Below are 26,137 nucleotides of genomic sequence, written 5' to 3' on the forward strand. Positions count from 1 at the left end.
GCAAAAGCCCATAATTTACTAAAGGTAAACAAAGTCCTACTGAATGTAACCTGTCTTGGAGCTGATAGGGGAAAGCCTCAGGGTCAGGATGACATTTGAGCTGTGCCTGGAAGGATGAGGGGAGTTCAGAAGGGACACGAGGAGGAGGAGGACATTCCAAGTAGAGGGAACATCACAAGTGACAAATGCAGAGCCAGGTATTAGTGTGTGGGGAGTGGTTGGAGCATTTAACCTGTGCAATTGAATAGATTACAGTCTACTCACATGTTCAGAATGACGGGGAATAGTGGAAGGGAGGGGTCATGTATGAAGGCGTAATCAAGGAGGGCTTAGGTAGGCAGAGCCGTGTATGCAGCTGTTGGAGCAGTTACAAAGGAGCAAGACTCAGCAGACCGGAAGTGGTCAGAACCATCACCTAGGCAGTGGAGAGCCTGGGCCCCTGGGGTGGACGGGTAATGAGGAATGGGACTAAGGAGATAAAAGAGGTTGGGAAAGGAGGGGGGAAATAGTGCCAAATGGCAGCTCTAGAGGTGAGATATACAGTGTTTTGGAAAAGTCCAGGAACCAGAGTTCCCAGCGAGGGAGGTTGGGATGTCACAGTGGCTGATGCTTTTTCCTGCGTGATGGTCTTATGTCCCACTGCCCCCTTCCTGTGAAGTCAGCTAGGAGCCAGAGGGTATTAGGAGCGAGGCAGTGGAAGAGGGCGGGAGAAGCTGCAAGATGAGAAGCAGGCAGGCTCTGAAGCACACTGCAGCAAACCCGACCGCTGTGGTGCCTGAGGACGTGGAAAGCTCCCTGAGGTTTGCCTCACTGCCGAGGTCCCCACTGCAGAAAGATGCCCAGGGCTCAGTATGGACTTCTGGCTGCTTCAAAGCACTTGGTAATGCTGAGTCGTCTTATGTGTCCAAATCACCTTTTTATGAGGTCAGCGTTACCGAGAGGCCTGGCGCTCAGGAGAGGAAGAGGTCAGATACCAAAGGAGCTTTGGGCTTACCGTCAGTAATGAGTTGGGCAGGGCTGCACTGGCCCTGGGGTTCCCAAAGCCCAACTCGGCAGGTTTCACGGCTGTCCTTGCAATTTCCCTCTGAAAAAAACAAAAAACAAAACAAAACAACTCCTAAATTGAAGATCATAGAAATTGAGTCACTCTTTCCTTAAGACCTTTAAGGTGTTGGCTGCCCCACACCTGCAGAACAAAGTCCATCCTGCAGAATGCACTGTTCAAGGCCCCCATGCCCTGGCTCCTGTTCCAGCCCCACCTTGTTTCTCAGTCCTCCCCACCCTCACTTGTTAGGTTCTAGTATTATCCAGCTGCCCGGAGGGCCTCATAAGCCATTGTGTTTGTTACATCTGTTTCTTTGCTTATGCGGATTCCTTTTGCTGCTGATGCCCTTTCTACACTGCCCCCATCTTGCCTCTCATTTCCTCCTCCCCTACTCCATCTTTTAAAACGGCCGAAGTGTCACCTCTTCCAGGAAGAATCGCCCATCTGAGTCAGGGCCACTTCCTGAGTTAGATCTGCCTCTCAGTGCTCCTATAATCTCTCTATTTTTGTACTTACCACATTGTTTTATCATTACCTGCTTATGTGTCTGTTCCCCATCATGAGCCCTTGAGAGCTGAGGACTGAGTCTTACTCATGCTCGTTTTCCAAGCGCCGAGGACGTGGAAAGCACTCATAAGGGTTGAATAACAGAGTTTGACGGTCGGGTCAGTCAGGCTGCAGCAGGTGCCAAGTTCAGCGTGAGCTTTGCTGGTGGGGTGCTTACCGCTTCAGAAGCTTGTCCCATGACGGGCCAGCAGCCCCCGTTACAAACGTTCCGTATGCAGAGCTGCAACCTTCCTCCAAGGCTGCCCCATCAGGCTGAGCTCTACCCCCAAATGATTTGAATCTCTTCTCTGGATAACAGCTCTTTATTGTCAGACACAGGACCCCCATGTGGAGGAATTTAAAGGGGATCTTCTGAGGGAGGGAATGAGAACTTTAAAAGGAAGCAGGGAAAACAGGGCTGGTGTATGTTTTATATGAAATGTGGTCTCCTTTAAATTAAGAACGGGGAGAAGGAAAAAAAAAAAAAGAAGATGAGAAAATGTGTCCACGTTAGCATGATGGAGATAGTGTGAAAGTCTCCAGTCAAGACTCCAGAGAACTGAGAACTAAATTCTCAGTTCAGTACAGCCTCAAACCTTTTGGTCTCTGAACTCCTTTCCGTTTAATGGAAGAATTTGTGGTGAGGATACCAGTGATGGCTTTCCAAAGCACATTGTCAGTTCATGCTAGAAGTCAACGTGTAAGACCTTATCATTTTATAAATATGAATACTGGAAGGATCTGGCTTTGTATTCAGCTTATACTTGATATATTATTTTACAAAATACTGTGTAATAGATATTGTCTTCATTGTAGAGATGAGAAAACTGGCTCAGAGAGGTTAATTGATGTGCCCAAGGTCACATAGCTTGGATTAGAACTCTAGTTCAAGTGCTCTTTCGATATACCATGGAGATTCTTTGATTTCACAGTGGATCCACTGCATTAATGGTTATTGGAATTTAATGCTCATCTTTTATATGGAAATCATGATTTCTACTCCATTTCTCTTTCTCAACAGTTGTAGGGCAAGTAAGAGCACATATTTGGCTACATAAATGTTGCTTAGCTGTTAGTGGCTCTGCAGTGAAAAGATATTCTGGTTAACTCAAAAGCATTTTCCTAACAGGCCCAGTGAGGTCATATTTCAAATCTTAGTAAAAGCATGTGAACGTTGTCACAAGTTAGAACTTTGATTAAGTTCTTGATCTTTAATTTCCAACAGTGACTTCTTGATTACATACCCTGAAACTGTTAGACACATTAATTTATTCTAACATTCGTCCTCTTTTCATTGTGTCAGAGAATAGATATATGGAAGATATCATACACTTAAATCTCTGTGTAAGGGATGCAGCAAACAGGACAATTCTGATTCTCACAATTTTTTCCTTACTGGATTGCAAATACCAAAAACAAAAGGGCTCATGAAGGCTATCCTTTATTGCATTTTTCTCCTTTTCTGATTTTTTTCTTTATCTCTGAATTCAGTGTTTCCATTTGATTCGCACTCATTCTCAGGAGCAAGTTAAGGTACATGCCATATTGGCAGAACATTGTAGGGACATTTTGTCCTGAAATAGTCCAGTGGTGGCAGGTCTGTACACCATCCTTTCAGTTCAGGCTTAAATTTGGACAATCCAGGGAAGGATCTATCATTTATTGATTCCTCACTATGGGCAAGGGTCTTCACAAAATAACTCATTCATATAAGTCTAGGTATTACCGTGTTTCCCCGAAAATAAGACCTAGCCAGACCATCAGCTCTAATGTGTCTTTTGGAACAAAAATTAATATAAGACCTGGTATATTATATTATATTATATTATATTATATTATATTATATTGTATTGTATTATATTATATTATACTCGGTCTTATATTATACCATTTCCCCCAAAAAATAAGACCTAGCTGGACAATCAGCTCTAATGCGTCTTTTGGAACAAAAGTTAATATAAGACCCAGTCTTATTTTACTACACTATGAGACTGGGTCTTATGTAATATAATATAAGGCCTGGTCTTATAGTAATTTTTGCTCCAAAAGGCTCATTAGAGCTGATGGTCTGGCTGGGTCTTAATTTTGGGAAAAAACGGTATGGTCCATGCTGTATAGTTTAGGAAACTGAGGTTCAGAGTGATTACATAACTTATTCAAGGTCATACAGCTGCTAAGTGGCAAAGCTTGGATTAAAGCTTATGGTTGCCCAACTCCAAAGCTCTTAGACCTTCTCTCTACTTTGTCATGCTGTCTTCCCATTACAGTGTCAGTGTTTTCTCTCCAGATTTCAAATTGATCGATTGGATTTGTTATTTTATTTTTATTTTACTGAATTAATCCAGTTCTTTGGGTGACTTATGGCTTTGCTTCTAACACACTATTCTCAAAAACCCCACCTTCAAATTGGCATTAGCTCAGTTATTAGCTCCTGGTGATTGAATGGTGCTTTCCTTGAAGAATAAAGATTTTATTCTTTTTTTTTTAATTAAATTTTTTTTTTTATTTTGGAATATTGGGAAACAGTGTGTTTCTCCAGGGCCCATCAGCTCCAAGTTGTTGTCCTTCAATCTAGTTGTGGAGGGTGCAGCTCACTGGCCCATGTGAGAATCGAACCGGCAACCCTGTTCAGAGCTCGCGCTCTAACCACCTGAGCCATCCGGCCGCCCTAAAGATTTTATTCTTTGGGTTTCAGATTTCTCTTCCTTTTAACCTGTCAGCTCGACAAGTGAAAATATGAGAAAATAAATCCTCCTACTTGCTGGTAGCTTTTGCTTCCAGCGATCTGGTCTTGCTCCTAGAATTACTGTTAGTTCAAGAATGTGTTCTCCTTCAAGTTGCCTATCATGTCTCCTGAGTAGTCACATACCCTTTTGTTGCACAGACCTTGACGTCTGTGGCAGTAATAACTCGTTGCCTGCTGATATATTTATGTGGCCACTGAAAGGAAGGAGAAATAAAAAAGAAAACGACTCATAGGGTAAACCAAAAATAGAAGTACCAGTGAGTGCTCCAGTCATGCTTTTATTGACCCAGTGCCTGACAGGAGTGCGGCTCAATCAAAAGAGGTCAAGCTAAGGGTGTTTTATAATTGTAATCAAAGCTGGAAATATGAGTACAGTTCATTTTGCAGAATAAACAGATGGCTGCAATAGTATTTGAATATATAAGTTAACTTACATGTTCCCATTGACTTGCACCATAGTTTTAGGGATGATTGGTCTTGTGTTTTGACTGACCTTGCGTCCGCAGGAATACCTGATGCTTTAACAAAGCCCTGGGCCCTCTGCTGATCAATTCTTTAAATCAACAGATAGTTACTTGAGCACCTATTATGTGTCAGGCACTGTTCTAGGCCCTGAGAATAGAGCAGTGAATCAAACAGACAAAAATAACTAGGCTCATGGAGCTTAATATCTAACAGAGGACACAGGTGATAAAATAAGTAAGTCAAAGACATAGCATATTAAATAGTGAAACGTGCTAAGAAGAAAAATAAAGCAAGGCAGGAGGATATGAGCTATCAGGGAAAAGGTGAAGTTTTAAAAAGGAACACATCACTGAGGAGGTAGGTGACTGTGTGCATAGACCTGAAGGAAGTGACAAAGCCAATAATGCAGGTATCTGGAGGAAGAATGTCCCAGGCAGGGGAAACAGTACGTGCAAAGGCCCTGAGGCACAAGTGTTCCTTGTGTTTAAAGAAGAAGCCAGTGTGACGAGAGAAGGCTAAATGAAGAGAGTAGTAGGAGATGAGGTCAGACAGGTGGGGCAGGAGATGGCACATCATGTAGGGCCTTCTAGACTATTTGAAGGAAATTTGGCTTTTCCTCCATGTGAGACAGGAAGTGGTTGTACCAGCTTGGAGCAGAGGATTTGGATGTGATCTGACTTACATTTTAATAGCGTCATTTTGGTTGCTGCATTGAGAACAGACTGTGGGGGTTCAAAGACAGAAACAGAGAGACCAGATAGAAGGTTTCTGTAATCTGGCAAGAGATAGTGGTAGCTTGGACCAGGGTGATGGCAGTCCAGTTCTGGATATATTTTGAAGAAAGAACCAAGAGTCTTCGGGGTGAGAGAAAGGGAGGAGTCACAGATGACACCAAGGACTTTGGCCAGAACAACTGGAAGAATGGCGTTGCCATGAATAAGATGAGAATACTAACAGAGAAGCTGGTGTGTTAGATGCGCTAAGTGTGAGATGCCTTCGGTTTTCACTGGAGCTTCAAGTAGGGGTCTAGAGCTCACTGGGTCCTTACCACATACCGGGCACTCTTCTAGGCATTTGTTTTCCACACGTAATCTCAATTCTCACAACAGCCATAGGAAATAGGTGCTATTATTATCCTCCACACAGAGGAACAAACTGAGTCACAGAGAGGGTAAATTACTCTTCCATATTCATGCAGCTAGGAAGTGATGGAACTGGGGTTTAAACCCAAGCTGTCTGACACCAGAGAACACATGGAGCTGCCTCTGTTACCAAACCTATTAATGTATTAGGAGAATTCCTATTTAACTCTCCATAAGGCACCAGATTGGGGTGGAGAGGAATAGAGTGTCTAAAAACTCTGTCCAGCAATGAGTATTATCCCGTGGGTCTCTGAATGTGGCAGGGAGAAGGGAGGGGTTTGGGCATGGAGCTGTTGCTGCTGGAGGTGGGTTGGGTGCAGTACATGAGCCTGAGGAAGGCCTAGCTCCTGACCAGATGCCAGTTGCCCAAAGGGGAGGGGTGCAGGCAAATCACACCCGCCAGAGACCCACCTCTGGAGCAGAGGTGGAGGTCCCACTCATCGATCCGTCCTTCAGCCATAGTCAATTCAGTAACCTCTGCTAAGCACCCAGCCTGGTTCCCCGGGGAAGTCAAGCCAGCTGAACCCAGCACATTCTGAAACTGAATAACCTCGTACTGCAATAACCTCTGCTCTGGCACCAAAAGAGGGCCTTGCTTCAACTCAGAACACCCCACCTCCTCGCAAGTGCAGAAATTCCTTTTTCCTTTATGACGGGTAGTAAGCTGAAGGCCGTTCCCTGTGCAAGGTCTTACCTTTGCCCTCATATCCTAGGTAATCTGGTTTCAACTCGGCTTGGTAAACGAGCCTTCCTTATGTGTGTGGGAGATGGCAGTGTTGATTTCAGGAAATCTCCTGGCCATTATCTTAGTGTTTCTAACTAAGGGAAGAAGTTGATCCATATCACATTAGTTTGTTGACTGAATGTACCAAGATGTATGACTGACCAGGAACCATGTTAAGGAAATGGCCACTCTTCATGTTCTAGAAAGACTGGGCATCCACTATACGGGTAGTCTTAGGACACACGAAAGCATGGGGAAAGGAAAGCCACGGTTAGGAATCATAAAAGGTCTTTTTCTTATTCTTGGACATCTCCATTGTATCTCGACCAAGGTGTCTGTGATAACATTGGACGGCTCCTTCCTAGCTGAGTGGACCGTTTGGGATGTTGATAATCTTGCTTCTGCACCTCAGTTGGACAGACTTCACCCCGTAATTCCTACCTTCTACACTCTGAAGTACAAGCTCCCATCATCTGTGTTCAGGCCTCTGCAAAACGGCTTCCTGACTGGTTAACCCCTTCTGCCTGAGTCTCCTCTAGACTTTTTCCATTCTGACGCCAAAGAAATGCTCTCAAAACATGAATCCCATTATGTTTCCCACAGTCTCACGGGAAACCCTTCAGGACTCCCTATTTTTTCTTCAGGTAAAGATAAGCCCTTATCTTTTGGTCTCCAGACTCCTGTGTGGTCCGTCTCCCATTCCCCTCTCGGCCTTATCTGGTGTCATAAGCCTTGCCATACCTTTACCTCTAGCCATTTTGGCTTATTTCTGTGGGGTTTTGTTTGTTTGTTTGTTTGTTTGTTTTTTATTTCCATGTTCTCTTCCATCATAGGGCCTTTGTAGCTGCTGTTTGTAGTAGTAGTTGTTGTTGTTTTATTATCTTTCATGATACTCCCAGCTAGGTCAACTGCCCAAAATACTCTAGTAACACCAAATATACTTTTCTCTGTTAGCGTATTGCAATTATACATTTCTTTGTGTGGCTAATTAAGTGCCACCCAACTAGACTCTTAAGTTCCGTGAGAGTAGGACCCGGGGCTATTATTGCACCTCATTGAATCCTCATTGTCTAACACGGGCCAGCAAACTTTTTCTGTAAAGGGTCAAATAATAAATATTTTAGGCTTTGCGGGGCCATATAGTCTCTGTTGCAAGTATTCAACTGGGCTCTTTCAGCACAAAAATAGCCACAGACGATATAAAAATGAATGAGTGTGGCTGTGTTCCAAGGGAACTTTATTTATAAAAACAGGTGGTAGGTTGGATTTGGCTCACAGGCTGCAGTTTGCTAATCCAGGTCTAGCATAATGCCAGCGCTCAGTAAGTGATTAATAAATGTTGAATGTTGAGCACTCGGCGAGTATGGATTGAATAATGACAGTGAAATTTGAAAGCTGTATGACCCTCCTTTTTAATGTGATTGTGGTTGTCATTATTTATAATATTTAGGGTTTGGGGGGATTATAAAAGTAATATATGCTTACAATGAAAATGTTTTGAGCATTTTCAAAGTGTATAAAGAAAAAGATCTCCCTTCTCGCAGATAACAAGTCTTTACAGTGTGTGTGTGGGGCGGGGGGCGGGGGGCCCGCACTAACATTCCAGAAATTTCTGTTATGCATAGAGATACATGTATGTATGCATATCCTTTATTCTAGTCAACAAGTTTCAGCACCCTTTTGGACTCTGTGAAGCCACATCTAACAAGCTCTTCAAAGAACCATCACAGCCATGGAGTGGGAGAATCAAGGGACTCTTTTGATAAGCATAAACAATTTATTTCATTTAGAAATAGAAGACCTGGGAATTTCAAATGCAAAGTCGAATTCATCACATTTTTCTTTCAAGTTTGTATCATGTGTAACTCGGGGATGGCTTGAAATAACCCTGCCTTCTTTCCTCTTCCTGTGTTCCTGAGCAGAGGTTATCCTTCTCCTCTTATAGGAGACAGAGGCCCTGGGAGTCCCTGTCTTCCCAAAGTCACAAGGCCATACGTGGCAGAGCTGTCAAATCTCATTTCTAATCTGGTGTTCTATTCCTAAACCCTGCTGCCATATAGTCTTACATTTAGAGGAACTTGGGGAAGAATGACATTCAAAAACCCCAGGAGAAAAGATCAAAGAAATGGAAATGATTTTGCCTGAAGAAAGACTTACTAGCCTCCCTAGCCCCCATGATATTTATTACACAACATGGAATAGCAGATGCTGTCTCTTTTGTGCATAAGATAAGAGGTCATAAGCTTTAATAGCTCAAGGATGGTTTAGGTTGGATGCAAGTAAACCACTTCCTGACAATGAGAGTTTTATGCTGTGGAAAAAGGTCTCAGTGCTGTCAACTCTCCCTGAAAGATATTTAAAATGTATGGTAAATTTTGCCTGTTGCCTTGGAGAAAAGCTGTCTCTTATAGCTACAATGTGTAGAGACAGTCTATGAGCCTTTCCTAATTTTTAAGTGAGGGTGACTCCATAATTGAGGTGACAGTGGTATCTCGCAGACCTCAGTTCCATGCTCAAGTGATTCACTGACCAGGCTTCTTTCTGCTGTTGCTTTTGCTGCTGTCAATATTGGGTACCATTCTGCTCCTCTAGTGCGCACAGGCCAGTGCCCATGTAGTTCCTCTCTTCATTTACATAATGAATGTAGTTACAGCCAATCAGAGATAAGAGTTTATCATAAATTTGTTCTCTGTCAAATGAATTGGGGTTTTAGAGGTGGGCATGGAATTACTGGGATCTTCAGTGACAGAAACAAGCCCTGTTTATTATCTGGTCATTTATTCATTTCTGGTCAGCAGGTCTAGACTTTTAGCACAGCAAAGGATCCACAGTCAGATATCCAGCTGCTGATTGATACTTTTATCAGCATTGACGTTATTATCAGCAACAAAATCATTTATTGAGTTCTCAGGCCTTAAGCCAAGAAATAGGAGTCTAAGACGTAGTCCTGGAACAAGACCCGGTCGCTGCCTGCAGGTGTCTTGTTACTTAGTCTGGAAGGCAGATCATGACCCAGAAGAAGTGGCTTTCTTAACTCTGCCTCACCGGACTATGGGCCCCAAAGGGGCAAGGACTGAGAAACAGAGTGGTTAAGAAAATGGGTTTTGCAGAGAGACAAAGTTGGGCTGAGTCCCAGCTCTGTCATTTACCAGCTGTGTCACCTTGGAAATGTTCCTGAAGCTCATGGAGCTCAGTTTCCCCATCTGTGGCATGGGGCTAATAAATGACCCGAATCCTACAGAGGAGTTAGGAAGATTCAGTATGAGTATGTGCAAAAGGCATTCTGCATTGTGTCTAAGCACTCAATACATATACGTAAAGCGTGTTGAATGAATAAGTAACCTTTGCTTCCCGGACCATGCCTGCCTTGAAAAACAACAGGGATGAGGGTTACTATGCTCCTTGCTCTGACCCAGTATTATTGTTGAAAGGGTTCTGTGGCTCATGCTTGGAAAGTGAGAGGTCAGACTCCCAAGATGGACAAATAGGAGAAGAAGAAAACAGGCCGGGCCAAGTGGCAGATATAGTCAACTGGTGCTTTGTCAATGTCGTGCCCATCTGGGGCAAAAAGAAGGGCCCCAATGCCAACTCTGAAGTCCTTTGTCATCTGGCTTCCTCTAATAAAGCCACATAGCTCCATCAAAATAACCCCACCTTCCTGCTCCATTGCCACCTTACCTGTGACTGGTCTTGGTTTTTTCCTCTGAGTTCAATTGCTCCTGCACCATCCTCTGTGTTACTTTGCCCATTGATACGTTCTCTCTGGAAGGATTTGGTAGAAGTTCTCTCTGTGTGTTCTCTGGGGTACCACTCTGATCCGCTCTCAGATTTCTGGGACCAAAGCAGTCTTGTCCCTTTATTTGTTCTCGAGATTTAATCCAGGTATCTTGAAGGTTCCATGCTTACAAGGTCCCTGCCCCGATTCCCACAGGGGGCTTGCTGGGTTCTCATAAGAATAGGACTCCTGATGTCTCAGGCTTGTTGGGGCATGAGTCATAAGCTTACCCAAGTTTGTTCGCATTCAGGGCAGGGCTGTTGTACCAAATCACTAGTAGAATCACAGGCACAGGAACAGAGATACACAAAGGCCTCAAAGGACAGAGCTAGGAAACTTCTAGAAACCAAATGTTCCCCCAGAATCTTCTGGATCTTTCTCCCACCCTCCTCTGTCTTCTCTCTGCTTTCCCATGAGTCCACCTGGCTACCAACCCTAAACAGCATGTAGCAACCTTCACACCCTGACACTTGTCAATCTCTCATTTTCTTGGATTGAAACCCATGGGAGCCGTCTGGTTGGTTGCTGGCCAGATTGGCTGTCCGTGGGTTGTGACTGGCAAGGAGGTGGGTAGGAGGGGTCATGTGGTAACATGCTGCTTTTTCAGAGATGGTGTCAGAAATACTCCGTTAAGTCAGAAGTGGAAGTTGACTGTGGCGCACTGGCTGACAGGGCTGGTATACCTGGTCGTTGGCTGGGAGAGCCCAGAGTGGGCAGCCTGATTAGACCAGTCAGGGCATGCTCACTACTCAGCACCAAGCAAGCATGTGGGGAGCCATGATTTCTTGTTATTTTAAAGCCTTGCAGACTGGCTCAGTTTATGATTAACTTGTTTCAGCTTCTAAGGCATTATCTCTGCCTGCACCTGGAGGGTGCTTGCAAGCTGCTGAGAAATGAGGTGGGAGTGACCGGTTCTCGGACACTGAGGACTGAAGACTAGCAGGATAATTGGTGGGCTTTGTCATGAGATAATGACTTTGGGAAAGTTTCAAGGATTTTGTAGTTTGTATGTAACAGTCATAAATTTACTCTTAATGAGATAATGCATACTTATGATTGTTAAGCTGCATGTACACAGATGGTATAAATTGGTAAAAGAAAGTAAACTCAGTGCTTCAGCATCACTGGAGACCGAATTCGCATCATCATCATTTGTGAGTGTCTTTGTTCATTCCCACTCCCCCTTTCAGGTTCTTCGTTGATTTGTGGCTGCTGGTCGGCCACACAAGCATGTAATTCATGCTCTCCAGGCCCTGAGGTGGACGTGCTCTCCCAGGACTGGGTGAGCTGGGGTCTTGGGAAAGATCTCACTGAGGCTGTTTCAGCCAGAGCCCTGGCAGGAAATAGATGGAAATCTTAAAGTAGTTTAACCAACAGAATTGAATGAAGAAACGATTTACAGAGACTAAAGGGAGTCAACAAGATATGGTGAAGCACCTAGGGCCTAGCCATTGCAGGAAGCTGTCACCATCCCAGTCCTGTGGGGCCCAGGGGGAGCCAGGACTGCAGACAAAGTCAGCCACAGCCAGAACTGCAGCGACCAGGCAAGGAGGGAGCAAGAAAATACTCTGTCCCACCCTCCCTTCGGCTGCTGCAGTCAGAGAGCTCAGATGATGTGGTCCCTAAAAGTTAGCCTCTTGGGACACAGAGCAGGGCAGGGAAGAGTGGAGAATGGCTCTGGGAGCCCAAAGGAGGCCACCTAGCACAGATCCTGTGAGGTTGGAGCCCGGCCTGGAGAGCTAGGTTGACAGTAAGTATCAGAGAAGATGACAGCGTCCCCTAGCTAGTGATGCCATGGGTAGCAGTGCAGACGGAAGCAGGGAAGGAGTTACATTACAGCCGTGTAACTGACATGGTGGAGGGACAGGGATTAGCCTGTTTTGGTTGAATATAAAGGAATATAAAGGATTTGAGAGAAGAGGTTGGATGAGTTTTGGGGGGGGACCCCATGAATATGCCAGTTTGTCATTTAACCAGGAAGTATAGGATGCTGTTGAAGACGTCAGAGTACCAAGATATGCTCAAAAGAGTATAACAGTAAAAAATAGACTTCTCATTCCACATGTGAATCAGGCAGGAGATCCATGTTTACAAATTTTTATGATCAGAATCTTAGCTGCTCTGATAAGTGGCAGATCCAAATGGCCCTAGGATACCGTGTTCTCTCCGTTGCTGTCATCAGAACTCTTGCAATTCATGGATAATACTTCTCACAAAGTATGAATATCATGGGAATAAATTAAGCCCAGTTGGGGCACTACCACAGATGACTGAAACATTTGTTTTTCAGGGTGGGGTTCATGGACCCCAGCTTCAGCATAACCTGGGGTGGTGGTTACACATGTACTTCCAAGCCCCACTCCAGACCTCCTGGATAGGTCTCTGACATGAAGCGCAAGAATCTACATTTTCCATAAGGACCAAGGTGCTTCTTCTTTTTTTTTTTAAGGTGCTTCTAATACAAAGTGAATTTTGAGAACTATTGATTTAGGGAGACATCATGAATTTCTTGTGGTGGCTGTCTAGGCAGGAGCTTAATTTCACTGCGTGCTGAGAAATGAGAGTGTGATAAAGACCTCGCTCAGCCAGTTCTCAATTTAAAAATCATCTGGAGAAATTTAAAAAATATCCTGATTCCCAGCTCTGCCTCTACCCCAGAAATTCTGATTTACTTGGTCTGGGGTAAGGCCTGGAGGTTTTTTTTTAAGCTTCCACATTATTTTGACTGGGCAGCCAGGCCTAAGAACTTGTAATCTCCGAGCTCAGAAGGCGGAAAAAATTAGAAATGGAGACCTCCACTGAACTGACTTTTCTGAGTTCTGTCCCACATAGTCAAAGCCTAAGAATAATTGCTCTGGAAAAAAAAAGCAAGAGTCCAGAGTGGAAAACAGGCTTCAGTGAGTAATGAGGAAGGAAACCAGAGAAGACCAGGGATGATGTAACCTGAGAAGGTACTGCAGTTCTGGAAAGGTCTTAAAGGAGTCGGCTCACTTTCTTAGGCTCCCAGAGGAGTTTGAAACTTGGAGCTTTGTGTGAGAAGAGCAGTCAGAGGAGTCCCACGGGAATGTTTGCCCTCGAGGCCACCCACTGGCCTCCCCTCAGGCCTCCTTTGCCTGCATGTGTTGCCAGTTAGGGTTAGTACATTTTTTCATTTCCCCCTTTATTATCATTATTTTTTATTTTCAAGTAAATGGAAATGGAACGCGCTTTCATTCCTTCTTCTGTTCCATCGTCTTCCAATGTAGGCGAGAACTCGTCACCATCTGTCTTTACATCTCCACAGTTCACCCAACACATGCTAAGCTCCGAAGGTGAGCTCCGCACAGAAAGCTGGAAAAGCCTGCTTCTCCCCCAAGGCAGGAAGGTGTGTGAGTGGAGCCGGGAGCCCAGAGGAAGGGTGATTCACGGGGAGGATGGCAGGGAGGACCTGAAAGTCCGTCTGAGTGCTAGAGGGCTCGTCAGGAGACGAAGAGCCAGGCGTTTCTCGTTCCTTAAAAAAACAGAACAAGAGAGAGAAGGAGAGGGAGAGAGAGAGAAAGAGGAAATGAAAGAGAGAAAGAGAGAAGGAAAGAAAGAATCCTTCTAATTCTTCTAAAGCTGTTTCATTCCCAAGAGGATAAAGAATATTTTGAATGCCAAGCAGGGAGGCTTTTTTTCTTAAATGGGTGGGTCAGAACTCTCTGTTCATTCCCTTCCTGAGAGCTGAAAGTCTGGTTTATTCCGCCTCAATGTCCTTCATCTGCTCTGTGGCCCCACGAGCTTCCTGCTGCTTTTCTGAAAGGCAGCTCTTTCCTTGAGCTGGGTATTTTCCGTGGTGAGTGGATTCTGTCAGGATTCACCCAAGGCCTCAGATCTAATTCACTCTAATGTGCGAGACGTGCAGAGGGCCTGTCTGCACTGCAGCTCCAGCTCTGATCAGATTATCTGATGTTCCGATGACCAGCTATACTTACAGTTCCTTGTAAGGAGGGGTCCACCCACCCACCTGGTCATGGGCGATGGGGTGATAGCATCTCTGGAATGTGTGTGTGTGTGTGTTTGTGTGTGTGTGTGTGTGTGTGTGTACAAGATTGGAACACACTGTTCATCTGATTATTTATCTCTTATTGAAAAAAAATAAAACAAACCTCAAAGGACATAGCTTCTCTGTCCTCACGGAGTTTGGAGCGCATCTCCTGATCACAGGCTCTGGTCTGAATTAGACTCACGTGTGCTTATCTAGCCTCAGCCTGAGACTCTCCAGGGGAAGGAAACACCACCCTTCCCGAATCATTGCAGTTTCATAACCATTTTGGGGGTCCTTCGTGATGACCACCGTTTCCTCGGGCAGATCCTGGAGCAAATCTAGAGGACAGCCCATTCTCTCTGGAGCCTCTCTTTTCTCATCTGCAAATTGGAGGAAATCATATCTGCATCAGAAGATTGTTGTGGAGGTAAAATGAGATCATTCTTTCAACAAATGCCAGTCACTTCCTGGTTGAAGGGCCACCGTGGTAGGTGCAGGGAGCACAGAGATACCTGGGCACTGGCCTGGCCCCCTCAGCTCAGTGGGACAGACTTATGGATAAACTTAGTTTCTCTGCCTGGCAGACGTCTTCCCATTTTGTCTTTGATGGTCAGCCTGCCTTACCTGACTGTCCAGCCGTGTCCCACACTGAGCACTGTCGATGTTAGTACCACTGCCCGTCAGCAGCCGTGTCACACCTGGCCCCGCCACCTGCCTGCTGCTCACACACCGTTCTTCCTCAGCCTCCCTCTCCCCGTAACCCCTGAACCTGTCTCGCTCCTCATCCCCATTTGCACCCACTCAGTTTCCCCACATTAGCAGGGTCCCCTGCTCACCTGGACTCTGAGGTCAGGTACCTCAATTCTCTTTGCAATGACAAGGCCTCCACACTTCATCACCACCACAGCATGTACGCCAGTCCTCTCTCTGCACCTGTTCCTGGACTACAGGTCATGGCTGCGGGTAAATAAAATAAGTACCAAACAACAAGCCGGCCTCGGCTGAGTGGCCTGCCCCATTAATCCTTCCTGGCCTCCCTGGAGCCTTTCTTTCTTTTCAGCAGCCTTTCTTTCCTCTCTTATGAATTCCTGGCATAGTGACCTCAGGAGGCTTGCGGATGGTCCCTGTTCTCCCTACACTTTGGCCACCATGTCCCCACTTATGAACAGAGAACCTACCTGCTGCTTCCCTGAGAATCCCATGGACCCTCCTCTCCAGCCTTCTCAAAAGCGCTTCCCTCATCCCAAGCTGACAAGTCCATGTGCTGCCGGTGTCTGTGGTTCCCTTTGCTGCCTCGCTGCCCTTTCCCACGGCTGCAGTCATAGCATAGCAATCAGCAAACACCTCCCAAGAACCTGCCACAGGCGGTTGTCATGTGAGTTAGGCAGACAGAAGTGGAAGAAATGATCCCAAAGCTTGAGGAACTTACAGTCTGTAAAACTATAAGTAGCAAATGCGCAGGAGTCCACTCTCCCACACAGATTCCCCTCTCTGATAACTTTATTTTTCTTTTATTTAAAAAAAATATATTATTAAAAATATTTCTTTTTTATTGGGGAACAGTGTGTTTTTCCAGGACCCATCAGCTCCAAGTCAAGTCGTTGTTTTCAATCTAGTTGTGGGGGGCGCAGCTCCCTGGCCCGTGTGGGAATCAAACCGGCGACCTTGGTGTTATGGGCACTGCGCTCTAACCAACTGAGCCAACCGGCCGCCCTCTGATAACTTTCTTCTTGACTTTTAAACCCCCAGAGGGTCCACTGCGAGTGCTCCTTAAAACTAATCTTGGTAACTAATTATAAGCTTCTCCTCATTTCCATCCTCCCCACCCAGTCATCCCAGCTCTTTGCAAAGCTTCCGTGTGCTCCTGTGTGTTCTGGGACACTCTGTGGCCCTCTGCCCATGCTCCGGGCTGCCCGCACTCCCTTGCCCCATGGCACAGTCCCTAGCTGGTCTTAGAAGTCTCGGATGGGACCCACCCTGACTTCCTAGTCTTCTGACTCTGCGGGGTCTTCTGTCACATCAAAACACCTGTGCAGGTGTGAGCAGGGAAGAGCTAAGGGGACTCCCCTGTACCTACCATGGCTCTGAGCTGTTTCAGAGAACGTGCTTGTGCAGTTAGTGTGGCTCTGTCCTTCGAGGAGTTGAGAGAGAGGAAGGACGGAAGAGGAGGCAGAGGAGAGAGAGACTAGGTGAGGTGAGCAGGGTACTTCTGACAAGTCTGAAGCTTCTTGTTTGTGTTCTGCAGATCACGGTCACTCAATAAGCAGCTCCGATTCTCAGTGACAAACTCTCTGGTGGCAAATATGCACCAGGTGACTCCAGTCTCTGAAGTTTGCCTGGATTTTGCAGCCCAGAAGCCCTTAGGAACTGGGGCTCTGCTCAGTGGCTCACTGCTCCTCTAGCTTGTCACCTCATCGTGCCCCCGGGATGCTCCCTTGTAGAGACTGAAATAACCCGTCTTCCTTGGGTAGCGTGTGGGGGGCTGGAAGACAGTCTTTGCTTATCCCTGTAAACCTTGCTCCTCCGGCTAAGGTCCTGCTCATCTCCCGCCTTCACTAAAGACTTCTCTCTCAAACAAGAGGTCTGTTTCTGCAGACTCCTCTTGCCCGTGTCCAGTCACCGCCTTCCTTCCGGAGCCCCCTGAGGAAATTGCTTTCTGAAGTCTCACTAAGGATTCTCTAGTCATCAAAGGCCTTGGGCTTTGGCTCCATCCTTCCCTTCCCTGTCTGCGGCAGGTGCCACGCTGTCGACCCTCCTCTAGCCGAAGCTTTCTCCTCCCTTTGGACGTGACAGTAGACGATTGATTCCTCTATAGCTCCGGCCGTGTCTCCCAGCTTCTCCTCACCCTCCTGTCCTCCAACGTGGCCACCTGGTGGCTCTCGGCAATCCCTTCCTCCTCAAGGGATGTGGGCTGCTGCTGGCACATGGCGAGTAGCTTTGGAGTCTAAGGAGCTGGGCATAAGCCTTGGCTCTGCCACTTACGTACTTATGACCTTGTTCCTGCCACTTGTCTGAGTTCTAATTTTCCCGTGTGTCTGATAACAATGCCTACCTGGTAGAGTTAGGTCAAGAGGGAATGGGATGCAGCAGTGCTGTGTTTTCCAAGTCATACTCATTTGTGATTTTTCCCCCCTTATCTAAGTACTGCCTTTACTGTTGTTTCCTTGAAATTGGTCTTGACATTGATTGTAAGTCAGCTCCCTGGAAAACCAGTTTAGTTTTGTCCTAAATAATAATATTTGTGAAATCCTGTATGTGAAATGCTGGTTATGTTTTCCCAGGACACATTAACCATAAATGTATAGCAATTAAAATAAAAACATTCATTTGTATGCTTCCATTTATTCTTGGTAGCACAGGCTTACATGCACTACCGTGCAAATCTTTTGTGTTAAGTCTCCCGCCAGTGTCTGCACCGCAGAAAGCGTGTGTACAATGTTGTTTCGTTGTTACTACTCCGCCGTGGCTGGCTCCTCGTCTGTAGTTCCACCCTTGCTTCTGCTCCCGAGCTCCGGTTCTGTGTTTCCAGCTGCTATGAAATACTTCTGCCTGTCAGTTCAGTCTCATTTAAAGGTCAGCCTGTATACGTTTCCTCACTGTCCCTCATTTCCCGGTGACCTCGGCGCCAGCCATTGAAATCATCACTTAGTTTCCACGGACCCTCCCAGATCAGCGCCTGCATCCTGAGCTTCTTCCTTCCGGAATCTTGTGCATGTCCTTCCCTTTCCATTCCCTTAGCTGCCTCCAGGGTCCCGGCTTTCCTGCCAGTGCAGCCAGGTGTATCTCCCTAGAATTCCATGACGCTAATGATGCTTCAGTCCTCAGAAAACATCGGGCCCACTGTGTGCAGGTAAACACCAAAGTCAGAAGCATAGCATGGAATCACCCAGAAAGCGGAATGGAGCAGTAGTGCCTTTTGGTCACTGAGGTCAGACCATGTAGGTTTGTGACCTCACCCATCCTCAGTACTGTGTGACTTACCTGGGCACGCTACTCTGTCTCCGAGCCTCGGTTTGTCCTTTGGTGAAGGAAGGTAATAGGGAGCCTGTTAGAAGTTAAAAAGATACATTATGAAACTTCTGGTCAAGGTGGTGGAGTAGAAGAAAAGCTATAATACAATCTCACTAGATTCAGAAAGAAAAAAGAAAAGATACTGAATGTGAAGCGCTTACCCTGGTGCCTGGTACATAGTGAGTATTCAATAAGTGGTAGTTATAATTATTCTATAATACGATTGTTATCTGCAATGTATATCAGGTCATTTATAATCTGTCCCCTGCCATCGTTTCCGATTAAATCTTTCACTTTCCTTCCTTAGAATCCTGTTTTCATAAGCTGCTTGTGTCTGCCCTAAGCCTTTGTGCAGAAGTTTCCTTCAGCCTTACTGACCTTTCTGCTTCTCTCAGTTTGTCAAAGTCTTGCATATCCTTCTAACCCGACCTCAGCTTTTTTCTCCAAGTGAGAAGTCTTCATTCACTGAACTCACTGTGCTCTTCTTTCCTCTGAAATTCTAATGCTCTTTTTCTTTGTACCATTTATTTGTCACTTAATACAAACTGCATTACACTGTTGGTTTTTTTTTTTCTCTTGCTTTTCTATGTAACTTTATATGTATCTATGTCTTGTTTTCCTGAATAGATGGTGCATCTCTTGATGTGAAGGCCTATTTTCAGGCATATAAAGCAGTGACTAAGAATACCAGCTGTAGGGTTGGATTTGCTGCATTCACACCCTGATGCCACCACTCACAAACTGTGTGACCTTGAGCGAGTTACTTAATCTTGATGTGCCTCAGTTTCTTCACCTGTCAAAAGGTGATAGGATAATACTAGTGCCTAGTTTTTGTGAGTTTAAATGAGTGAACACTTAGCACAGTCACTGACTGATTTAAGGCACGTAAAATTCTTAGAATAGTGCCAGGCATGCAGTGCTCGGAAAATGTTGGTTGTTGTTATTATTACCAGTCCTAATAATAATGCTCCCTCCCACCGTACTAACCACACAAATATATGCTTATTAAATATTGTTGAATGGGTGAATATTTCCCCTCCACTACTCCTTTTCAATTTTCTATCAGTCTGTTTTTCTTACATGCATAGTAGCAGGAAAATTGAAAGTCTCATTTAATTCCAAAGCAAAAAATAGCATAGGTTTAAAAAGCTTTTACTGTCTGGCAGGAAGAAACAGACCAACATGTTGAGAGAAACAATTTTTTTCTTGGTACTAAATTTGAAAAGGAATTTATTGTAAGATTGTTTATGGGGCAGGATGCTGGTGCAGGGGAGAGCTCATTCTTTTAAAACCTATTTAACGTGTTGTGATTAGAAAAGAAACTTTCCATTAAGTACAGGAACTGTTTCAAATTACCTCTGCAGCCCAAGGGGGACTAGGTCAGTGGGGAGGAGAATTACACAGAGAGATCTTTGTACCTGCCCCTACTTGAGAGATTCCGCTGGGAAACCAAAGAGTGAGATTAGTGGTGAACACAAAAGGGCAAGTGTAATCCCGAAATTGTAATCTGAAATTACCTCTTACATCATAGGTGTATTTCTGTCTTTAGGAAGCAGTGTTGTCAGTAATTTACTGTACTTGCAAGAACCAGATCATTGAGTTGCGTCTGCAGAGAGCATGGAAAAAGACATCTGCCCTTTATGGGACAGCGTAGCAAAAAATATATTAGACTTTTTAAATCAAATACTCATACTATTTTTAATAGTTTCCTATACATGTGTTAGGTATTTTAGTTACATGCACACACTTCGACGTGCCTTCAGAAAGTGAGAGCCAAGACATATTTGGTTGTTCTGCAGAGTTAAGTAAGCATAGCGATGAGGGGGGAGCTGGTACAGTGATATTATTTAGGTTTTTCAGATGAGTCTTTAACAAATGATGTTCAAACATTAGCCATCATGCGATCAGAAGACAGGTTTGTCATAGGTTACAAATGCTGCTTTTAAGGCAGCAAGTAGGAATCGTAACGGGCATTTCTCTCAGTGGAAGTCTATTAGGAGACTATTATAAAGCCCTGGCATTTAATATGTTTTATAAATGATATGGTAAAGTGATTTTATAATGTCATATCCAATTTTTTGAATGACTCCAAGTTTCAAAATACAAAATCAATGGAATTAAATTTCAGGAAGACAGAAATACTTACATGAACAGACAAAAAAAAAATATATATATATATATATACACACATATATATGTATATACATATATGTGTTTATATATGTATGTAATATGTAATAGATAATACACAGGAATAAAAAAAAAAAAACAAACAATCGGATTGTCTGTAAGCTGGCTGATGTGATTTAGGAAAGAGCTGGGAGTCCCTATATCCTATTCTTAGTGAGAGACTTCAGCCTATAAAGTTCTTGACACCACCAGTAAAGGTACTGAAAACTGTTCTGTTTACACCAAACACTTATCCAGGAGGTGGTCTAAATAGAAGAAAAAAAGTGACTTAAGCAAAGTAAATAAATTTGGGGATAATAAATCTGTAATGAGTTATAAAAGGAATGAAGGCATGCTTTAAGAGAAACTTTGTAAAGCTCAGACGGTGGGTAAAACAAAATGCCTGGGCAGGTGTGGAATTTTTCCCCTCCCACTGCAAACACATAGAAATATTAGAATATTGAAATGGATATATATATATATATATATATATATATATATATATATGGAATGGATATTTATATATATATTCGCCAGGGGTGCCAAAAAATGTATATAATGTATACAAGTAGATACTTTGGTCAACGTTGCTCAAGCAGTAGTTCGCCATAATCAGAAGTGTCTGGACGCTGATGGTAATCACTTTGAGCACCTCTTGTAATTGCAGAAGTCAAACGTGACTTGTACTCATTTTATGTTATCAGTGTATATTGACTATTACAATTTTAATACAGTTTTTCTTTCTTAAAATATGTATACATTTTTGGGCACCCTCTATATATATTTAAATTTGAATTTCAGCAAAAAGTAAAAATAGGGAAATTTTCAAATGCCAGAAATGTATAAGAAACCGATAGCCGAAGCTATGTGTGGAAGCCACATGGATGCTAGGGCTAGGGCTGTCACCTGCCTGGGGACGGGAGTTAAGGTTACATTCCCTATTCGTGCCATGAAACTGGAACTAGGCTCACTGAGTAAAGCTGGCAGTGTGCAGCAGGCCTGGTGAAGCAGGCAGGAAAGCCGCCTGCAAGTTATATTTAGAAAGTAGATGCCCACACCACGTCATGCATGGAAATAGTCACCCACCCACTCTTCGTATGGGTCCAAATTTGCCCTGCTTCCTCCCTATGGAAACTCTGAGCTGAGAAAATAAGTCAGAAACTAGTCCAGAATCACTGAACTTTTTAGGGCTCTAGCAAAGACAACTGCAAAAGTATTAAATTTGTTTGCTTTTCAACAAAGCACCATAGACCTTTTATGAAGACAAAATCACCAGCAAAAATTGCAAAATACTTAATACCCAATGCCTTGATGTCGACTAGAAGAATCAACAAAATAAACTGAGAAATCAAATAAAATAGAGAAATCTTCAAGAGACTTTGAGATAAGCATGTCTAAATTATTGAAAGATAAAAAAGAATTTCACAAGAGAAAAAAATGCAAATTTGAAATAGAACTAAATAGAAACACTGGAAAAGAACAAAAGAGTCATTAAGATGAAAAAAGAAAAACACCTCCACAAACAAGTACACTAGACATAGCTAAAGAGAGATCTGATGAATTAGAAGATAGATCTGAGGAACACATCTCGTATACAATATAGAGAGTCAATGAGGTGTAACATGTGAAAAAGAAGATAAGACACAGAAAGGATGGAAAGAGGTTTTGATGTATATCCAATTGGATCCTCCAAGGAGAGAACTGAGGGTTCATGAAAGATCAGCATGTTGTCTTTCTTATAAAACATCGTTTGGTATTTTTGTGAGAGATTTAATACAGGATTAGATAAACCTTGAGAAATTTATCTATTTTTCATGTCGTGTTTTAACTTTGGCTAGTAGTACTCACACTCATTTATCTACATTAGTGTATTGAACCAAGTTTATGACTAGACAAGACAAGCCTAGAATGCCTGACATTTAAATGGTCCCTGATGGAGGGGACGCCCTATATGGATCACCAGTTCTTTCTCCAGCCCCCAGCCACAGTTGGTTAGAGAAGGGTGAACATTTAACTCAAGGATAGCTGTTCCATAGGCGTGTCTTGACATGGCCTGATATGAAAAGATGATCTGGGTGAATCAGATTCTGTCTCTTGGGCATTTGCAGTAGGAAATTAAGTAACAGAAGCTACAATTGCAGGTTAATGATATAGCTGGTGGTTAGGGAGGCTGTGATGGTCTTTGTTTAAGCTCAAGGTGTGATGCACAGAGACCATAAGTAAATAGAAGCCATGAAGTAGAGAAGAGCTATGTAGAAAGAAGTCGGTGAAGAAGCCAGGAGGGAGAGATAGAAAACGTCTGACAGGTCGAATGCGACTGAGTCTCATTAATGGCAAACATTAATGTCTAATTAGTCCCAACCACAGGGGCTTGCTTCCAGAATTCCCTAGGGCTGCCTGAAATCCTTTTCTGATTCCAGTAATGCCAAGCTGCGCCACAATTCCTGGGTCTTTGTGGAGCCTATTGGTTCAACTTTTCTTGGGTTCAGTGCTTTCGTATCCTTCCACTGAGCCCATCCTTATAGGGGGCAATACGAATGAGTCTGTTCATTGAAAATAGAAAGTCTTAAGGAACATAGTCCAGATTCAGTTAAGCCGTACAGTCCATCTAGGTGACCTTCACCGTATAGAGTCTCTTTCCTAGCTGTTTAATTCCATTCTGTGGAGTGGGAGTGGAGGAGGTTGTGGTGAGCGGACTGATTTTACAGTTTTTCTCCTTGAGATTTTGCTGTGCTTGTTGTTCTCTGCTACCCCTGCTGCTGTAGAGGTGGGGAAGGGAGTAGCCAAGTGACATGCTAATTAGGAGCCTTGGGGACCAGCCACCTGACCAGTTCCTAAGGGGAGCCGTACTCTGGGAACAGCCCTGGCCAGTTGCCCACTGCCTGCACTGCCACAGGTTTGGACTGTGAAGCTAGTGGCTCAACTGCCATGTGCCCTGGCAAAGGCAGAAAGGAGGCGTGCAGGCCGGCCTGTCCTGCGTCCTTTTACCTTCTCCTTTCCGTTCTCGCTTCAGTTTGGGACTGCAACCCCAGGGGCTCAGATACCAGCTTCCCTCCCTGCCGCCTTGAAGAACTTCATTTATTCCATGCCACAGAGACAAAAGGAGATTACAGATAGTGCAATATTTTTTTTTTCTACTCTCTGATAGAGAAAACTGGTACAACAGTGTCAATGAAGGTGGGGGAAAGTATGGCTTAGTGATAAAGACCATATGCTTTAAGAATAAAAAGGCTGGCCTCAGGTCAAATGCTGTTCCTGCTAATTATTGGGGGTGGCTGTGGAAAAGTTACTTCATCTTTCTGTGTCTTAGTTTCCCCATCCATAAAGTAAGGTGAAAATTCTGTATCCTGTCATATTGAAAACAGTTCATTGGTGGCTCAAACCATGTGAGTCCCTGACTCCCCCAGCCCATCACTATATGAGTACAGTACACAGGCATTCTGTCTTGATTTCAGACACTATCTTCTATCTTGTCATTAAATCATGGAGCCAGACTTGAAGATCATAAGAATATAGTGACCATAGATATAGGATTCTGAGAAAGCAAGAAGGGGAGGGAAGATATGCCCTCTTCTGCCTGGATGTCCAGAACGTACAGCTTAGTTACTGCTTTGCCTGGGGGGCCCAGGGCAGGGAGGTACACAGGCGCACTGTAGTAGGCCCTGGCCTTCCCAGCCACTTTGCCCTTGTACCTGTGATGTGTGGGCAGAAAAGGTTTAACCCGCACAGCCATAGCAGAAATCTGAAGCCCCATGAACTCACGTGGCCTGAGGATGCAGAAGCACCTAGGTAAGTCTCCTCTGACCTTGGCAGCTGGTAGACCACGTTCTAACATGTTCTAAAGCTTGGGGGTAAATCAACCCACGGTCTTAGTTTTTGTCTAAAAGCAGAATATTGTGTTGTATCTTACAGCACCCCCCCACACACACATACAATTTTCTATCTCTCTCATTCACTTCCATCCTTTTCTTCCCCCTCTTTCATCTCTTCCCTTCTGCCCCTGTCTCTTTTGCTCCTTCCCTTTCCTCATCCAAGAGTCTGTCTTCTCTGCTCATGTTCCAGGCCTGACATCTCTTCATGTAGATACTTTTTCATCCCTGGATGACCCTTGGGCTGAAAACACACCAGCATGTCACCTATGCTCTGTCACAGGGTTACCAATTCAAAAACCAGTTCCAGACTTTCCCTTAAGCGGGGATCAAGAAGCTATATTAGCAGGCTAAATGCAAACACAGTAACCATGGAGATACATGCATCTTGAAATCTCTGACCTTACACCCCAGACTCCACAATCTTGGTTCTGCCGTATCTTGATCTCGTATTTCAGGAACGAGGCTAATGTTTCCATGGGGTATATCTTTCGGCCATAGGAGAGCAGCGGGAGATGCTTTACAAAATGCTTATCTCTGTCCTCTGGGGATCTGGTGGGAGTGGAGAACATCTAGGATCGTGCTAATTCTAAAACTCAAGGAAGGGATGGAATACCCTTGGAGTGTGAGGCTATGGATTAGTCCATTAGACTTCAGCAAACATTCCTGCTTTCACACCAATTTGCTCATCCACTGCCCTCACGCTGCACATACTGCTGTGAGCCTGGCTACATTTGCATTGATTGCATGGTTGGTTGTCCCACTGACAAAAGGTACAACACAATTCACACAGCCTTGACTTCCTTCAGTTTAGCGATGGGTTTAGTGAGTAGCACCAACTCTAGGGAATCAGTTATTAAGAATTTACTTATTTTTTAATTAATTTCTTTTTTGTTTGTTTCCTTTTGGAAGCAACACATAAATAATTTGTGGGTTGATATCGGTAGGAGAGATGTAGAGAAAAAAACACACAAGAAACTAGAGAAAAAAATAGTCACTAGCATCCCCAGGAATCAGACGACCATTGCAGACATTTTCATGTGTTTCCTTCCAAAGTTTCTCTTGCCTAGTTTTAGATTTAAAAAAAAGTTTTCATTTAATTTTATATCCTACCTTTTGCTTTCAACATTATAGCATATATTTCCCCATCATTATAAATTATAAAATCATAATAATTACAAGTGCTTTTTAATGGATTTGAGATATTTCTTGGATGGATATGACATCATTTACTTAACCTTTTCTTTTTGAAAAGGTGGGTTGGCTCAACGTCCTGCTCTTATGAATACTGCCATGATGACCATCTCAGGGCGTAGAAGAACAAGAGTGCCTTGAGATTCTAGTACGTGTCAGTCCTTGGCTGGTTCCTACGGGGAATATACAGGGTCCCTGAAAGTCTAATTTGGGAGCTAAAAACGGAGTTGTGGGTCAATCCTAGCCTGTTTCCGTTTGTCCTTCAAACTGGTAAAGCGGAAGTATACATGATACTGCTGAATTAAAAAGAAAAGCAGAACCAAGAAGGGATGTATGTATTGATCATCATTGGTATATAGCACATATGTAAATTGACCTAGACCCAAAATGAATTCTTAATAATAACAAATGTCATGTGGAGATTAAGTTCAAGCAGCTATTGGTC

General features: G+C 44.1%; 1 protein-coding gene across 1 annotated transcript in view; it reads left to right on the plus strand.

Moving 5' to 3' along the window:
• Nucleotides 1–26,137, plus strand: part of ENDOD1 (endonuclease domain containing 1) — a 34,122-nt gene that overhangs the window by 2,868 nt on the left and 5,117 nt on the right. The gene's annotated exons all lie outside the window — the stretch shown is intronic.

Source organism: Rhinolophus ferrumequinum, chromosome 11 (assembly GCF_004115265.2).
Source record: "Rhinolophus ferrumequinum isolate MPI-CBG mRhiFer1 chromosome 11, mRhiFer1_v1.p, whole genome shotgun sequence".
NCBI lineage: Eukaryota > Metazoa > Chordata > Mammalia > Chiroptera > Rhinolophidae > Rhinolophus > Rhinolophus ferrumequinum.